Raw genomic sequence first — 15820 nt, 5'->3', positions numbered from 1 at the left:
CTAAAACAGTTTAAATACGCCTATTACATAATTACAATGGGACATCCTCTCCTTCAGCGTGTTAATGATAGACCTCTTAAGAGCGCTGCAACTTCTGCACTCATCAAACGCCAGGGACCCACTGTCATCAATCATTCCCCATACTGTCCCTTCTTGGCCCCATCCGATTTTCATCGCTTTCCAAAACTTAGGAAACAGCTTCTAGGAATTCACTCTGATATGATGATGCAGTGGAATCTGGGGTGAGATTGTGGCTCCACCAACAAAGGCAAACATACTACAGTGATGGTATCAACTAATTGATCTATTTTGGGTGGAAATGTGTTCGCGCCAGGGTGAGTAAGTTGTGAAATAATTATGTAGAAATAAAGAATAAAGGTGTAAAATGTTGAAAACGTTCGCTTTACTGAATATGGCTTAAGAACTGTCACATAAGAAATTCGGAACTATTACTTTTCAGTACTCCTTCGTAATAACATGTGGAAGAGCTACATGAGATATAAAATACGTAAGGTATAACACTGAACAGAGAAGAGACAACCTGTAATCCAAGTGGCACCAGTAAGTCATAAGGCATCGTACCTCAACCTTCCATTATTAGCAAACCAAACTTTCAATCATAATCTTCATCGCGGCGCCCATACTATCTTCTTCACCCCTCCTCCCCTTTAACCGTGCCTCAAACCATGACAATATTTGTATACAATGTATTCCGAATATTTTGGTGCTAAAGTTACAAGCCTTACGAATTATCAGGAGAAAGTAAGTTTATTTGTATTTCGCTACTTCGAACAGCTACTTTGACAAAAGTGCAGAGCGAAAAGTTGATGGTTCATCTCAGGGGAGTGCGCAGTGCAGAAGAAATGTAACAAAGCCGTTGAGGGGTACGAGGACGTGAGAGAGTGAATGTTTTCTTGTTTGCCTTCCACTGCTGACAACTCACTATTAGTTCTACAGATAAAATTTAAAAAAAGACAAAAAAGGTATATGAATAGTAATACAAAGTACTTTTACAAGGAGAAAATAAAGAATTGAAAAAAACAAGGTAGGAGAAGAAGAAGCATTGCAAATGGATTTCTTTGGGAGGAAGTTTTAGTGTTTACAGACCTCTAATAAGGAAGTCAGGAACCCTCATATATGTGTGATTCAGGTGCCCCTGCTTCTGGGTTTTATGCAACCCTCAACATCTTCAGATACCATGTACCAAATTTTCAAATTCTGTACAACATCTTTCTGTAGAAAATTGACTGAAGTTAAATTTTGTCCTGCGATATGTTGTCGCTGGAGACCACATTTTTTGAGTTATTCAAGAAAAACGCATTTCAACGTCATTTTAGTATGTTTTTCTTGAATAATTCAGCTTTATAGCCTCCAGAAAAAACGCTGGCCAGTTCAGAATTTAAATCATTACATTTCCTACAAATAAAGTTCTATTCCTTTTTTCTGTAGGACTAATAATTTGCATGCAGCAAGTGAGAGAATATGAAAAGCTCACACATGGTTTTTGAAGGCATTGCAGTTTGCATAAAACTGATAAATAGGGGCAGCTGAATCAGCCTTTATATCTCTAGAAAGATGGAAAAATTGCTGTACTTTTGTGTAAGTCGTATCAAGGAAGCTATTGGTATTTTTTTGGATTATTTCCTTGTTTCATTGTCCTCCACTCGCCCCTTTCGTTTGCATGTACAATAGTCAATTACCGTGTCTAATACAGAGGGAAAATCGATTGTGGTGGCATATTTCCTTAAATGCTCTGATGAGAGTGAGCTACACATAATATGGGAGAGATGGGTTGCTATAGAAGAGAGAACATTAGCTATCGTTTGAAATTTTGAATGAATTTAATGTCTCTGACATTCTGAGGAAGATTGTTCCCAAGTCGGGTTCCTTAACCGAAAAATTATTCAGAAAAGATGTCTGTGTTATGTGATGGTACAGAGAGAATTTAACTTCGTTGAGAACGGTTATTTCTGCTGTGCTGTTCAGATGGTAGATTAAGAGTTGAAGACACTGTGAAATAGAGATATTATACTACTGTATTTCTTGACAAAGCTAGGCGACCAGACGAGAAAAGTAACGTCTCTCCTTATGCGGGAATGACATGAATTGTGTGTAAGGACTCTGGGACCTAGGCGCTAGGACATGTGGATGTTTCTGTCGGTCATGGAAACGAGCTCGGCTAGCCCAAGTCGTTCAGGCAGCAGCTCGCGGAGTCTGAGTTCTGGTTTGCCACAATTTTTCTAATATTTGTACCAAATCGAAGAGCTGTTGTATAACCATATCCGTACACCACTGGCCATTAAAACTGCTACACCACGAAGGTGATGTGCGATAGACTCAAAATTTAACCGACGGGAAGAAGATGCTGTGAAACGAAAATGATTAGCTTTTCAAGGCATTCACACAAGGTTGGCGCACCTACAACGTGCTGACATGAGGAAAGTTTCCAACCGATTTCTCATACACAAACAGCAGTTGACCGACATTGCTTGGTGAAACGTTGTTGTGATGCCTCGTGTAAGGAGGAGAAATGCGTACTATCACGTTGTCGACTTTGATAAGGTCGGATTGTAGCCTAATGCGATTGCGGTTTATTGTATCGCGGCATTGCTGCTCGCGTTGGTCGGGATCCAATGACTGTTAGCAGAATATGGAATCGGTGGGTTCAGGAGGGTAATACGGAACGCCGTGCTGGATCCCAACGGCCTCGTATCACTAGCAGTCGAGATGACAATCATCTTATCCGCATGGCTGTAACGGATCGTGCAGCCACGTCTCGATCCCTGAGTCATCATATGGGAACGTTTGCAAGACAACAACCATCTGCACGAACAGTTCGACGACGTTTGCAGCAGTATGGTCTATCAGCTCGGAGACCATGGCTGCGGTTACCCTTGAAGCTTTATCACAGACAAGAGCGCCTGCGATGGTGTACTCAACGACGACACTGGGTGCACGAATGGCAAAACGTCATTTATTCGTATGTTCCAGGTTCTGTTTACAGCATCATGATGGTCGCATCCGTGTTTGGCGACATTGCGGTGAACGCACATTGGAAGTGTGTATTCGTCCTCGCCATACTGGCGTATCACCCGGCGTGATCGTATGTGGTGCCATTGGTTACACGTTGCTGTCACGTCTTGTTAGCATTGACGGCACTTTGAACAGTGGACGTTACATTTCAGATGTGTTACGACCCTAGGCTCTACCCTCCATTCGATCCTACCTTTCAGCAGGATAATGCACGACCGCATGTTGCAGGTCCTGTACCGGCCTTTCTGGATACAGAAAATGTTCGACTGCTGCCCTGGCCATGTCTCATGTCTCTCACCAATTGAAAACGTCTGGACAATGGTGGCCGAGCAACTGGCTCGTCACAAAACGCCATTCACTTCTCTTGATGAACTGTGGTATCGTGTTGAAGCTGCATGGACAGAGGCGTATCAAGGGCGTTATTGCGGCCAGAGGTGGTAGTTCTGGGCACTGATTTCTCAGGATCTATGCGCCCAAACTAAGTGAAAATATAATTACATGTCAGTTCTAGTATAATATATTTGTCCAATGAATACCCTTTTATCATCTGCATTTCTTCTTGGTGTAGGAATTTTAATGGCCAGTAGTGTAATTTACGAATACATTTCGTAATATCTGTAAAACACATGACTCACTCTACAGTGGAGAGAAAAATTTGAAAAAAATGTGGGAATAAATCAATTAATTAATTAATTAAAATTCAGTGGTATTAGAATGGGATGAATCTTTTTAAAACGTCCTGTACAATCTGTGAAAGGAACGTGATGTTGATTTGATGCTGATCCGATTTCAGTAGTCAATATATAGTTTGCGGAACACCGATAGTAAAAGGAAGTTATACAAGCCAGAGCGCACGTGGTCCTGATGTGAGAGAGTGGAGACGCAGCACGCGCGAGCAGAGGTAAACGCGTAGCCCGCGGCAGGTAGGCGGGCGGCTCTGCCGAGAACAACAGATGGAGATTAAGCGGACCGCCCCAGCCGCAACTCCATTGGAGGCGTGCAGGCGGCGCCGCCACAGCTCGGATTCCGTCGCATACCGCGCGCCGTATTTACGGGCGGTGAGACCGAACAGGCGTGCGCAGACACACACACACACACACACACATACACACACACACACACACACACGCACACACGCACACGCACAGCTCTGCCGCCTCCCATCACTCACTTTGGCGCGCGGCGGCGCTGTTCCGACATCGGCCACGTCACGTCGCGGCTGCGGCCAGGATTTCAGCGTCCACTGCGGCGCTTTTATTTACGGCGTCGCTGCGCCATTCCTTACGCTCTGTGGAATCCGCAAATCCCCGGTCAGCTCTCACACCGTGTTTATATCTCCTCCCACCTCTGTCTCTCTTGCCGAGAGCGCGTGCGCACGTGTCTCTTTCGTGTGTGTGTCGGTGAACTTTACTGTGCTCGTGCGAAAGTTGTATTTCATGCGTTTAATGTTTTCCCGTGCACAAGTTCCTTCGCCTTCGCGACCACTTTCTGTATCTGTATAAAACGAATTTACACACAGAGAGACGAGTTAACCCAGACACCAAATCTGGTTACACAGTAAACACATGTGCAAGTACTACGCTCGGGTTGCTAACGTGAGTGATATCGTCGAGTGTACACAGTGTTCCAGTACTCGATTCTTCACACAGAGTGTATTTAAAGGCGCGAGCTGCTAACGACCGGAAAATGGGAGATCAGTGTCCTCTTGCATAGGGAGGCACTATCTGCTGCTGGAAGCAACGTGCACAGCAGCAGTGCGGCAGCGTTACGAATGTGCACTGTAACGTAACCCAGTGTAGAATAGTCTGCGCCATACTAAAATATGGTTGTCAATGAAACTGCGTCAGCGTCACAACTGTAACTGACCGCAGTGTCAAAATACAGGGTGTCCCAGAAATTAGGTGACAAACATCGTGGGGTTGTGGAGGGTGCCTTGAGGGACAAATCGAGTGTAGGAAATGGTGTGCAGAAACGTCATCGGACGACGCTACAGATCGTCGAAGCTATAGGCATCGGAGTCTGTTGCTAAGGTCACCCCTTCGGCACTATAATCGGCACTGCTATGTTATGGATTATGCGGGTGCTATTTTTCCGAAAGTCTGATGGCATGTTTATAGGCTCATAGATGCTGCAGACCAACTAAACAGTGATTTGTTTGCTTCTGACCCCAAAAATTTTAGATATTTCAAAGGAATGTTATCTATATCTTCCACCTTACCTAATCGCAAGTCTTCCAAAGCACTGTTAAACTGTGAATATAGTACTAGATGTATTTCTTGTCGACTCCCATTTATTATATCACGTCACCAGGCAGCTTTCTCCCAAAGTAGTTTCCTACGTATTCATTCATCTTATCTGCTCTGTCTCTCTCTCTCTCTCGTATATATTTAACATTGGAGTTTTCCTGGCGAGTTTAGTGAAACAAAAAGCAAATACCTCAGCATTAAGAGAACATTAGGCTACCACGCGGTTTTCTTTCTTTCTCTTTGATGCCTTCCCAATTTTCTCGCGGTTATTTCGGCCTTGAATTTACTGCTTTTTCTATTTATTTTATTCTTAAGCATTCCGCATTGGAGTGTTTTCCTGAACACAATACATTTTTCGCTTTACACAGTTAAAAAACCAGCAATGGAAGGATTTACTCCGCAGTTGTTTGCTTACAATGGTGATGTGATGTCTGCACGCACATTTCACTATATTTTTCTCCTTTGGAATTACTCCCCGAATAAATAACAATGGGAGGCTGTACATGGTGAACAACGAATTACAACATAAAAAGGCTGAGAATTAAGTCCAATATTTTGGCAACATTTTCTCGACTGCCACTAAGGTCACAATGAGGGTAACTCTGCATTTCCGAGTGTGTACTACGTACTTTACCTTAGATAAACAACATGGAGAAACCTCCTAAGTCATCGCTGCTAGTGATACGATCTCAGAGCGACAACATGTGTAGAAGACGGGAAAAGAAAGTTCTCACTACTGTATTAGAAACTGCTTATGTTACGCTTAGCACAAATTAATTTAAATGGTTGCTTGAAGGACATATCTGCGACTTCCCGTAGATATGGACTGTTGTACTTTACGATGCTGCCTATAAAAAATGTAGGAAATCACAGATACGAATCTTGCTACCAGAGAAGAAAATACATTGCGGTGGTCGAGAAAAACATTATCTCATGGCGGAAGATATGCCCGAAACAGAATTGTGAGAGATTAATCACATAAGTAAATCCAAGCTTGTGTTAATCGTGGACAGATTTTAAAGGAAAGAAGTATTTTACTCTATGATGATCTCGTAACCACACCGACCTTAATTTAGTCAAACTGATATGGAACATAAGAAAACAAAGTATGAGGGTAACCCACACCAAGATCAACGATGGCAGTGTGGTGAGATATAAATCACGGCCATCTGGAGCAGTATCTACAAACGTATTACCGAGCGAGGTGGCGCAGTGGTTAGCACACTGGGCTCGCATTCGGGAGGACGAAGGTTCAATCCCGCGTCTGGCCATCCTGATTTAGGTATTCCGTAGTTTCTCTAATTCGCTCCAGGTAAGTGCCGGGATGGTTCCTTTGAAAGAGCACGGCCAACTTCCTTCCCCGTCCTCCCCTAATGCGATAAGACCGATGTGAAACATCCCGTTAGAGGTGACCTCGGTGTTTGGTCTCCTCCCCCAAACAATCCAACCACAACAAACGTATTGAGCATACGTTACTAAATGACCTACTCACTGAAAATACTTCGGAGTTAAGACACAGCACAGACTGGGGTGAAGCTAGGGTTAGAAAGACGGTGACGCATATAAAATAATCGAAAAATAAAATATCAACGGCTAATTCCTAGATTAAGATCTCGATAGGCTGATTGGTATCCATTGCAACGACACATAAGTTCACGTGCACGGCTACAATAAACAGACTTTTTCAGGTATTCCTAAAAATCTTTATAAAGGGAAATCATTCAGTTTTTTAATAGGAACCAAACGGACAAGAAATCGTTGTCGAGGCATCGATGTTTTCTCAAACGATCAACTTCCCACGCGCAAACATACACTCGAATTTATGTTTTCACAAGTAGGAGAGTAGTAAGAAGAAAGGGGGCGAGAGGGCAGTACTTGCCCCAAATACTACACGTGTCATGAACGGAGAACTTAAACAGTAGATAGTGATATAGTTTTATTTCCATTTTCAGACACTTCCCTTTTAGCTTTCGGGGTTTGCAATTGGCTGGAAGACTTCTTCATCACATTCAACAAGTCACATGGACTGTCTATCGAGCACTGCAGAGTGGGTTTGGGATCACCTGGCTTCTCATGTGGACAAGTTCATGTTGTCTGAGCGAGGGTGGGGTCACACATGATATTATATATGCGATCGTGGCCACACAGGCCAAACACTCGCCTGGCGTCACTCAGTTCTATGCAGCAACATCCAGATGCTGATCACTGAGACGGACCTCTTCCTGCTTCTGCTACGCTTCTTTCAGCGTATCGAGTATGTCTGTCAATAGTGTGGACATACACACGAATACAATCTAAAACAACTGACACCATGCTCGGTCGTGAGTGTGTATATGTATGTAGGCTCTGAGCACTATGGGGCTTAACTACTGAGGTCATCAGTCCCCTAGAACTACTTAAACCTAACTAACCTAAGGACATCACTCACATCCATGCCCGAGGCAGGATTCGTACCTGCGACCGTAGCGGTCGCGCGGTTCCAGACTGTAGCGCCTAGAACCGCTAGGCCACCCACGCCGGCTGTATTTATACACTCCTGGAAATGGAAAAAAAGAACACATTGACACCGGTGTGTCAGACCCACCATACTTGCTCCGGACACTGCGAGAGGGCTGTACAAGTAATGATCACACGCACGGCACAGCGGACATACCAGGAACCGCGGTGTTGGCCGTCGAATAGCGCTAGCTGCGCAGCATTTGTGCACCGCCGCCGTCAGTGTCAGCCAGTTTGCCGTGGCATACGGAGCTCCATCGCAGTCTTTAACACTGGTAGCATGCCGCGACAGCGTGGACGTGAACCGTATGTGCAGTTGACGGACTTTGAGCGAGAGCGTATAGTGGGCATGCGGGAGGCCGGGTGGACGTACCGCCGAATTGCTCAACACGTGGGGCGTGAGGTCTCCACAGTACATCGATGTTGTCGCCAGTGGTCGGCGGAAGGTGCACGTACCCGTCGACCTGGGACCGGACCGCAGTGACGCACGGATGCACGCCAAGACCGTAGGATCCTACGCAGTGCCGTAGGGGACCGCACCGCCACTTCCCAGCAAGTTAGGGACACTGTTGCTCCTGGGGTATCGGCGAGGACCATTCGCAACCGTCTCCACGAAGCTGGGCTACGGTCCCGCACACCGTTAGGCCGTCTTCCGCTCACGCCCCAACATCGTGCAGCCCGCCTCCAGTGGTGTCGCGACAGGCCTGAATGGAGGGACGAATGGAGACGTGTCGTCTTCAGCGATGAGAGTCGCTTCTGCCTTGGTGCCAATGATGGTCGTATGGGTGTTTGGCGCCGTGCAGGTGAGCGCCACAATCAGGACTGCATACGACCGAAGCACACAGGGCCAACACCCGGCATCATGGTGTGGGGAGTGATCTCCTACACTGGACGTACACCTCTGGTGATCGTCGAGGGGACACTGAATAGTGCACCGTACATCCAAACCGTCATCGAACCCATCGTTCTACCATTCCTAGACCGGCAAGGGAACTTGCTGTTCCAACAGGACAATGCACGTCCGCATGTATCCCGTGCCACCCATCGTGCTCTAGAAGGTGTAAGTCAACTACCCTGGCCAGCAAGATCTCCGGATCTGTCCCCCATTGAGCATGTTTGGGACTGGATGAAGCGTCGTCTCACGCGGTCTGCACGTCCAGCACGAACGCTGGTCCAACTGAGGCGCCAGGTGGAAATGGCATGGCAAGCCGTTCCACAGGACTACATCCAGCATCTCTACGATCGTCTCCATGGCAGAATAGCAGCCTGCATTGCGGCGAAAGGTGGACATACACTGTACTAGTGCCGACATTGTGCATGCTCTGTTGCCTGTGTCTATGTGCCTGTGGTTCTGTCAGTGTGATCATGTGATGTATCTGACCCGAGGAATGTGTCAATAAAGTTTCCCCTTCCTGGGACAATGAATTCACTGTGTTCTTATTTCAATTTCCATGAGTATATATATATATATATATATATATATATATATATGTGTGTGTGTGTGTGTGTGTGTGTGTGTGTGTGTGTGTGTTGTCTATTGCTGACAAAGGCTGACAATGGCCTTAATGACTGAAAACATTTACTTGTGTCTGTCTTTTTGTTGTGCCTATCTGCGACTCTGCATCTCCGCTACTTGGTGGGTAGCAACTTTCCTTTTCATAACATTGCTATATTCCATCCTGGATATCCATTGTTTGATTTTTACAGTGACGATATCATAGACTGCCAAGAGACAACGAAGTCATTTAGATGTCATTGTGTTCGTCAATCGTCATACATCAAACTACAACAAAATTAAGTACCATTTCGGAACATACCCACAGTAAATGTTACAGGTTATTTCTTACCGTGTTGCCACCTCTCTGTTAAAGAGCTGGTCAATCAGACAAGTGTTTAATTAGCAAGTGTGCTATCAGGCACCATTAAGGGACAATTACAAGGAAACTTTTCTCTTTCTAGCAGGCTCTTCCACTGGACGAGACTGGATGGAATATGCATGTTCGAACCTGATTCGATACAGAACTTTTTATTTATTTATTTTCTTTAGTTATCACACAGTAACACTAGAGAAATGTTAGGAACACTGTCCCTGCAATACCCGTAACTGCAGAAGAGCATCCAGTTTGCACACTGCTTTAGAACAATCTTTCGATTGACAGATCTCACAGGCTATAAATAAAATATTACAATTTTCTTTTATTTGCGAGATACTTTAGTAATCCTTGATTGTACCTTGTGATGGGAGTACCACTAAAAATCTTTCTACAATTGTAAATAATTTACGCAGTCCCAAAAGTTCACCACAGCTCACCTACCGCTACAAAGTTGACGAATGTCATCATTGAAAAATATGGGTATTCTGTGTAAACAAAGGACATAACTAAGAGTTGGTATCCAGAGTCTGAAAACAGAGAAGGAATACTAAATCGCTTGTACGAATTCTCTCATAGATCTTAAAAAATGTGCCCAGAATTCAGATATAGGATCTTACTGTTTGGTGAAAAAACTATGTCATTTCAGTAGGATTAAAGTATATCAGAATTACACCCAACTAGAGCTCGAGAAATGATGTAAACTGATAACTGAATTTACTATTAGGAGAACATACATTTATAGCTAGCAGATGGAGAAGAAATTCAATTGCAAATAAAGATGTACTTATGTCAATGAATGTTATTGTTACCATCCTTGAAACAGTGTGAAAAGAAACGTTGAATGAGCGATTGATAGCTTACAATACTGGTGGTTTATTGATATATTCACAGTAGCTGTCGAAATACTACTGAACGCTTCTGCAGTGTTAGCCACAGTTCTAAAACATCCCTCCCCTATTATACCCGAGGGAAAAAAATAACAAATAGAAGGCCGCAAGTAATTTCGTCACGAGAGTATCCTCTTACAAAGTCACAATCTCATAGGATTTCGAGAATTTTCTGCGTTTAATGTGAGCTCTTACCTCAAAACTTTATGAGTCATTTCGGCAACCCGATAGGATAATCAGAACTAACGACCCGGCAGTTAAACAGCCTTGAATTACAATTTTTAAGGCTGCTGTTTAGTTTCACGATGGATGCAATAAAGACTGGACTGAAATACATTTTGGCGTTTTACGAATGGTGACCGTAAGTTATGCGAATTGCAGTAATTCCAGACTGATACCGTGAAGTACCGATAGTGCTGAAACAGAAGACAAATTTCTCTGAAACGCTTTGACCATTATTACATTTTTTCTATAGGGAAATCTTTTGTTTGATCATTTATCAATTTGATCGCTTCGTTTGATGTGTTATATTCTCGTAGCCTTACAAGATATTTAGGTAATAAAACAGCTTACTAATACTACTACTATTATTATTATTATTGCTATTAGCGTAAGTCTCATTCGGGGTAAAAGTTTTATGAGGAGAGCAGTGACATCAATCAGTGTGGAGCAGACTGTACATAGAAAGTGCTATCTCGTATTTCTGGTGTACAACACGGCCGCTTCAAGCGAACAATTAGGAGGACCGCACTAATCTTTCAGGGGACGGAGCTGTACGCAGTGAAACAGTCAGGTAACCAGAACTCAACACTAGGAGAAAATACCAGAACGATATAACTGTCTTGCAGTTCTCCGTTACTGCAGATTTCTTTGTATACAGGGTGAATCACTCAACTGCGGCAATGAAAAGTGATATTGATGTGCGATTTTCACAGAATGGATTGGTAATCAGGAGATTGTACTGTTAGTGAATAAACAGATTTCAATAATACTTAGCAAGACTATTTTTGTCCAAATACACATTTTTAAAAAGAACAGTACCGACTTACATTAACATGCTAAAATTAGGGTAAATTACGATGTCAGTGTTGTTTGTTGCAGGGAAATATTTTTAAAACTTCCCACACTTGTACGATACCTGTGCCAGCGCACACTACAGAGCAACCTAGGTGTTTACGCTAGTTATATGGATTCTGACCAGTAATGAGACAACTGACCATCACAAGTTGTGTTCAAAATGACCACCGGCAGCGGAAATACACGCTTCCAGTCTGGCATGGAACGACGGCTGCACACGTGCCACCATTTCAGCAGGTGGCAGTAGTATGTGTTCCCACATCATCGGGTGTAGTTGGTATGTTCTTTCTTGTAGACAGCGTCATTGAGAATCCCCCACAGAAGAAAGTCTGCAGCCTCCAAATCCGGGAAATGGGACGGCCAAGGTACAGATATGCTGCGTTCATTCAAACGATTTGCACCATCACAGTTCGTGGACCATGGGCTGGATAGCCACGGTGTTGATACTACAGGTTCCTCTATATCAGCAGAGGAAAGTATTTTACAGTCCGTGGAAGATGGTCTGTTAGGAGGCTGCACGTTGGGCGTTCCATCTATGAGAAACGGGCTTATGAGCTGATGGTTCAGTATCCCACACCACACTCCGTGGACACTGAAGTTGCACTTGAAGTCAACGTAGATTGTCAAAAGACTGACAGTGAATGTTGCGGGGGTTCACCTGGCCATGATTGGTCAATGTGGCTTCATCACTAAACAAGATACAGTTGAAATAGTTCAAATGGCTCTGAGCACTATGGGACTTAACATCTGTGGTCATCAGTCCCATAGAACTTAGAACTACTTAAACCTAACTAACCTAAGGACATCACACAACACCCAGCCATCACGAGGCAGAGAAAATCCCTGACCCCGCCGGGAATCGAACTCGGGAACCCGGACTTGGGAAGCGAGAACGCTACTGCAAGATACAGTTCATGGCACATCTAGAGTATCCGGTCTTAACGCGATACTTGATTCTCATAATCGTTTCCATGGAGCTTTTGATAACGAGAAATGTGAGAGGGATGAATTCTTTGTCGATGGAGATTGCGAATGACACTTTCCTGACCCCGGCCATTCCTCTTGCGATTGCGCGAGGCCTAATGTGTGAATCTACTACAACAGCAGCAAGAACATTAACTTCCCCCTCCTTTGTCGTCAATGGTTTCCTTCTTTTGCGTTGTCTCGGTGTTACAATACCACTTTCACTTAACTGGTTGAAGACATGATACAGGTTTAATGGCACAATCAAGTGTCGGAGTAGAAACTTTTCAAAATACGATCTCTCGTAAACGACTCGCACTAGAATCCTGCAACTAATACCACTCACATTCTAATTTTACCTACTTTCCACTTATGTCAATAGGCATTTTTACATTTAAAAAGTGTCCGTTTGCACAAAAAATACTTTTTTCTAAGTATTATTACAGTCTGTTTATTGGGTAACTAAACGAGTCCCTGACTACCAGTACATTCTGTAAAAACCGCACATCAATAGAACTTGCGATTTTCGCAATATTCGAGGTGCAAGTTTTAGGTGATTCGTCTTGTATATTCATACAGCCATACAGCGCAATAAAATGAGATACATTTCCTTTTATACGCGCTTTAATTTGTGTCTGATTAGAGCGCGGTGCTTGGATGCTAGATATTTCGCTATTTCTACTGGCGTGTGTCAAAGGTTACAACTGCTGTGGTAAAATGTGGATGAGGTGTCGTTAAACCGGTAGCTAATTTCCTTACATGACTCTAGTCGTATGTAGCCCGTAAAAAACTTGCATACTTGTCGCAAAATGTTAAGACATCTTTGTAAAGGAATAATTGTAAAAAACGCAATGAGAAACGAGGACGCAGAATTTTTGAGTGATATGCAATTATAGACGAAAGATTGCGTATCCGAAGCAGATGGGAAATTCCCCTTGGTACACAATTAGAAACCATCCTAGAATACAATTAAACAACTAAGGGAGGGGTGATAAATGCTTACCATGGATTTTAACCTCTATGTTTCTTAATACGAACCTCGCCTCGCTTTGGTTTGCTTTGCAAAACGAGGAAAACGTTGTAATGTAGCAGCACTACGATTGAATGTCTAATATGATGATGAACTATGAAATGAAAAGAAATTAGTTAATTCTTGAAACCTAGAAGTTAATTCCGGAAATTCTTATAATTCATTTATTCAATTTGAGACAGTAACTCTATTTAAATATCCAAACGTTAAGAGATGTAAGTTTTTATTAACTGTGAGCATATTACTAAAGTTATCAGGTATCAAATGCCTTGGGAAGTCACTAACGTAGAGTCACACATCTTAAACATACACCTATAATAATAATTATTATTTTGCCATTTTCATTGTATTATTCACCAGTAACCTCAGGTCTGGTAATAAGACTAGAATTCTTCACTTGTTTTAACTCTACCTGCTGGTCTTACATTTCTACCACTTGTGATACATAATAGCACTGTAGTTCAACCTTATTTTATGCATAGAAAAGGAAAGAGAAACTATGAATGTAATTTACCTTTAAAATGTTTTACGGTAATCGGGCGCATTAACTACTATCATCAAGTGGAAAGTAGCCTTACGCAGTTATGTGTTGGACTGCTGAGAGTGAATAACAGCGTTTTTGCAGATAATTTATAAGGGAGTTTTGTTTCTCTGTTAGAACCTGATTTGTTTTTCTACTATCAAGTTATCGTCATAGAACAGAATAAAGGGTTACGAATAAATCTAAACACACTGGTTGAGAAGGCAAAAAATAACGAACAAAACTGCAATATCATAAGAAAAATATACTATACTGTAAAAATTCGTCTGAAGTGCAACAGTCGCGATACAGTAAAGGAGACAGACTTCACATAAATATCGTAATACTTAAAATAGGGAAGTCTAATTGGATGTATTTTTTCCGTCAATGCATGTACACTTGAAGAATAAAGGTGTAATGTTAATAACGTTTCTTTTTAATTGAAGAAACTTTAAGAGCCTTCAGATGAAATATGCGGAGGTATTACTTTGCAGGACGCCCTCGTACAATGGCAGTAAATAATTGAAAAATTGCATAAACAATCTAAAAATTAAAAAAACAATATTATATCCTATCATCCATAACCCGTTTAGTACATTGGTTTTGGTATGGTGAATGATAAAGAACAAATTTTATTTGCTCTTCGTAAACTATTAACTATTGTTGTGCTGTGGCGGTCTTCAGTTCTGAGACTGATTTGATGCAGCTCTCCATGCTACTCTATCCTGCGTGAGCTTCTTCATCTTCCAGTACCTACTACAACCTACATCCTTCTGAATCTGCTTAATGTATTCATCTCTTGGGCTCCCTCTACGATTTTTACCTTCCACGCCGCACTCCAATACTAAATTGGTGATCCCTTGATGCCTCAGAACATGTCCTACCAACCGATCCCTTCTTCTAGTCAAATTGTGCCACAAACTTCTCTTCTCCCCAATCCCATTCAATACCTCTTCATTAGTTCAATGATCTACCCATCTAATCTTCAGCATTCTTCTGTAGCACCACATTTCGAAAGCTTCTATTCTCTTCTTGTCCAAACTATTTATCGTCCATGTTTCACTTCCATACATGGCTACACTCCATATAAACACTTTCAGAAACGGCTTCCTGACACTTAAATCTATAATCGATGTTAACAAATTTCTCTTCTTCAGAAACGCTTTGCTTGCCATTGCCAGTCTACATTTTATGTCCTCTCTACTTCGACCAGAATCAGTTATTTTTCTCACCAAATAGCAAAACTCCTTTGCTACTTTAACTGTCTCATTTCCTAACTAATTCCCTCTGTATCACCCAAATTAATTCGACTTTATACCGTTATCCTCGTTTTGCTTTTGTTGATGTTCATCTTATATCCTCCTTTCAAAACACTGTCCATTCCGTTCAACTGCTCTTCCAAGTCCTTTGCTGTCTCTGACAGAATTACAATGTCATCGGCGAACCTCAAAGTGTTTATTTCTTCTCCCTGGATTGTAATACTTACTCCAAATTTTTCTTTTGTTACCTTTACTCAATATACAGATTGAATAACATCGGGGAGAGGCTACAACCCTGTCTCACTCCCTCCCCAATCGCTGCTTCCCTTTCATGTCTCTCGACTCTTATAACTGCCCCATCCCCCCATGAGCCATGGACCTTGCCGTTGGTGGGGAGGCTTGCGTGCCTCAGCGATACAGATAGCCGTCCCGTAG

At 42.8% G+C, this 15820-nt stretch overlaps 1 protein-coding gene across 2 annotated transcripts in view; it reads right to left on the bottom strand.

Moving 5' to 3' along the window:
- The window catches only part of LOC126272257 (hemicentin-2-like), a 1823560-nt gene that overhangs the window by 1285502 nt on the left and 522238 nt on the right, over positions 1–15820 (bottom strand). The window lies entirely within an intron of this gene.

Source organism: Schistocerca gregaria, chromosome 5 (genome assembly GCF_023897955.1).
Source record: "Schistocerca gregaria isolate iqSchGreg1 chromosome 5, iqSchGreg1.2, whole genome shotgun sequence".
Taxonomy (NCBI): Eukaryota; Metazoa; Arthropoda; class Insecta; order Orthoptera; family Acrididae; genus Schistocerca; species Schistocerca gregaria.
The sequence above is the reverse complement of the archived record's forward strand: the minus strand, read 5'-3'. Positions and strand labels throughout refer to the sequence as shown.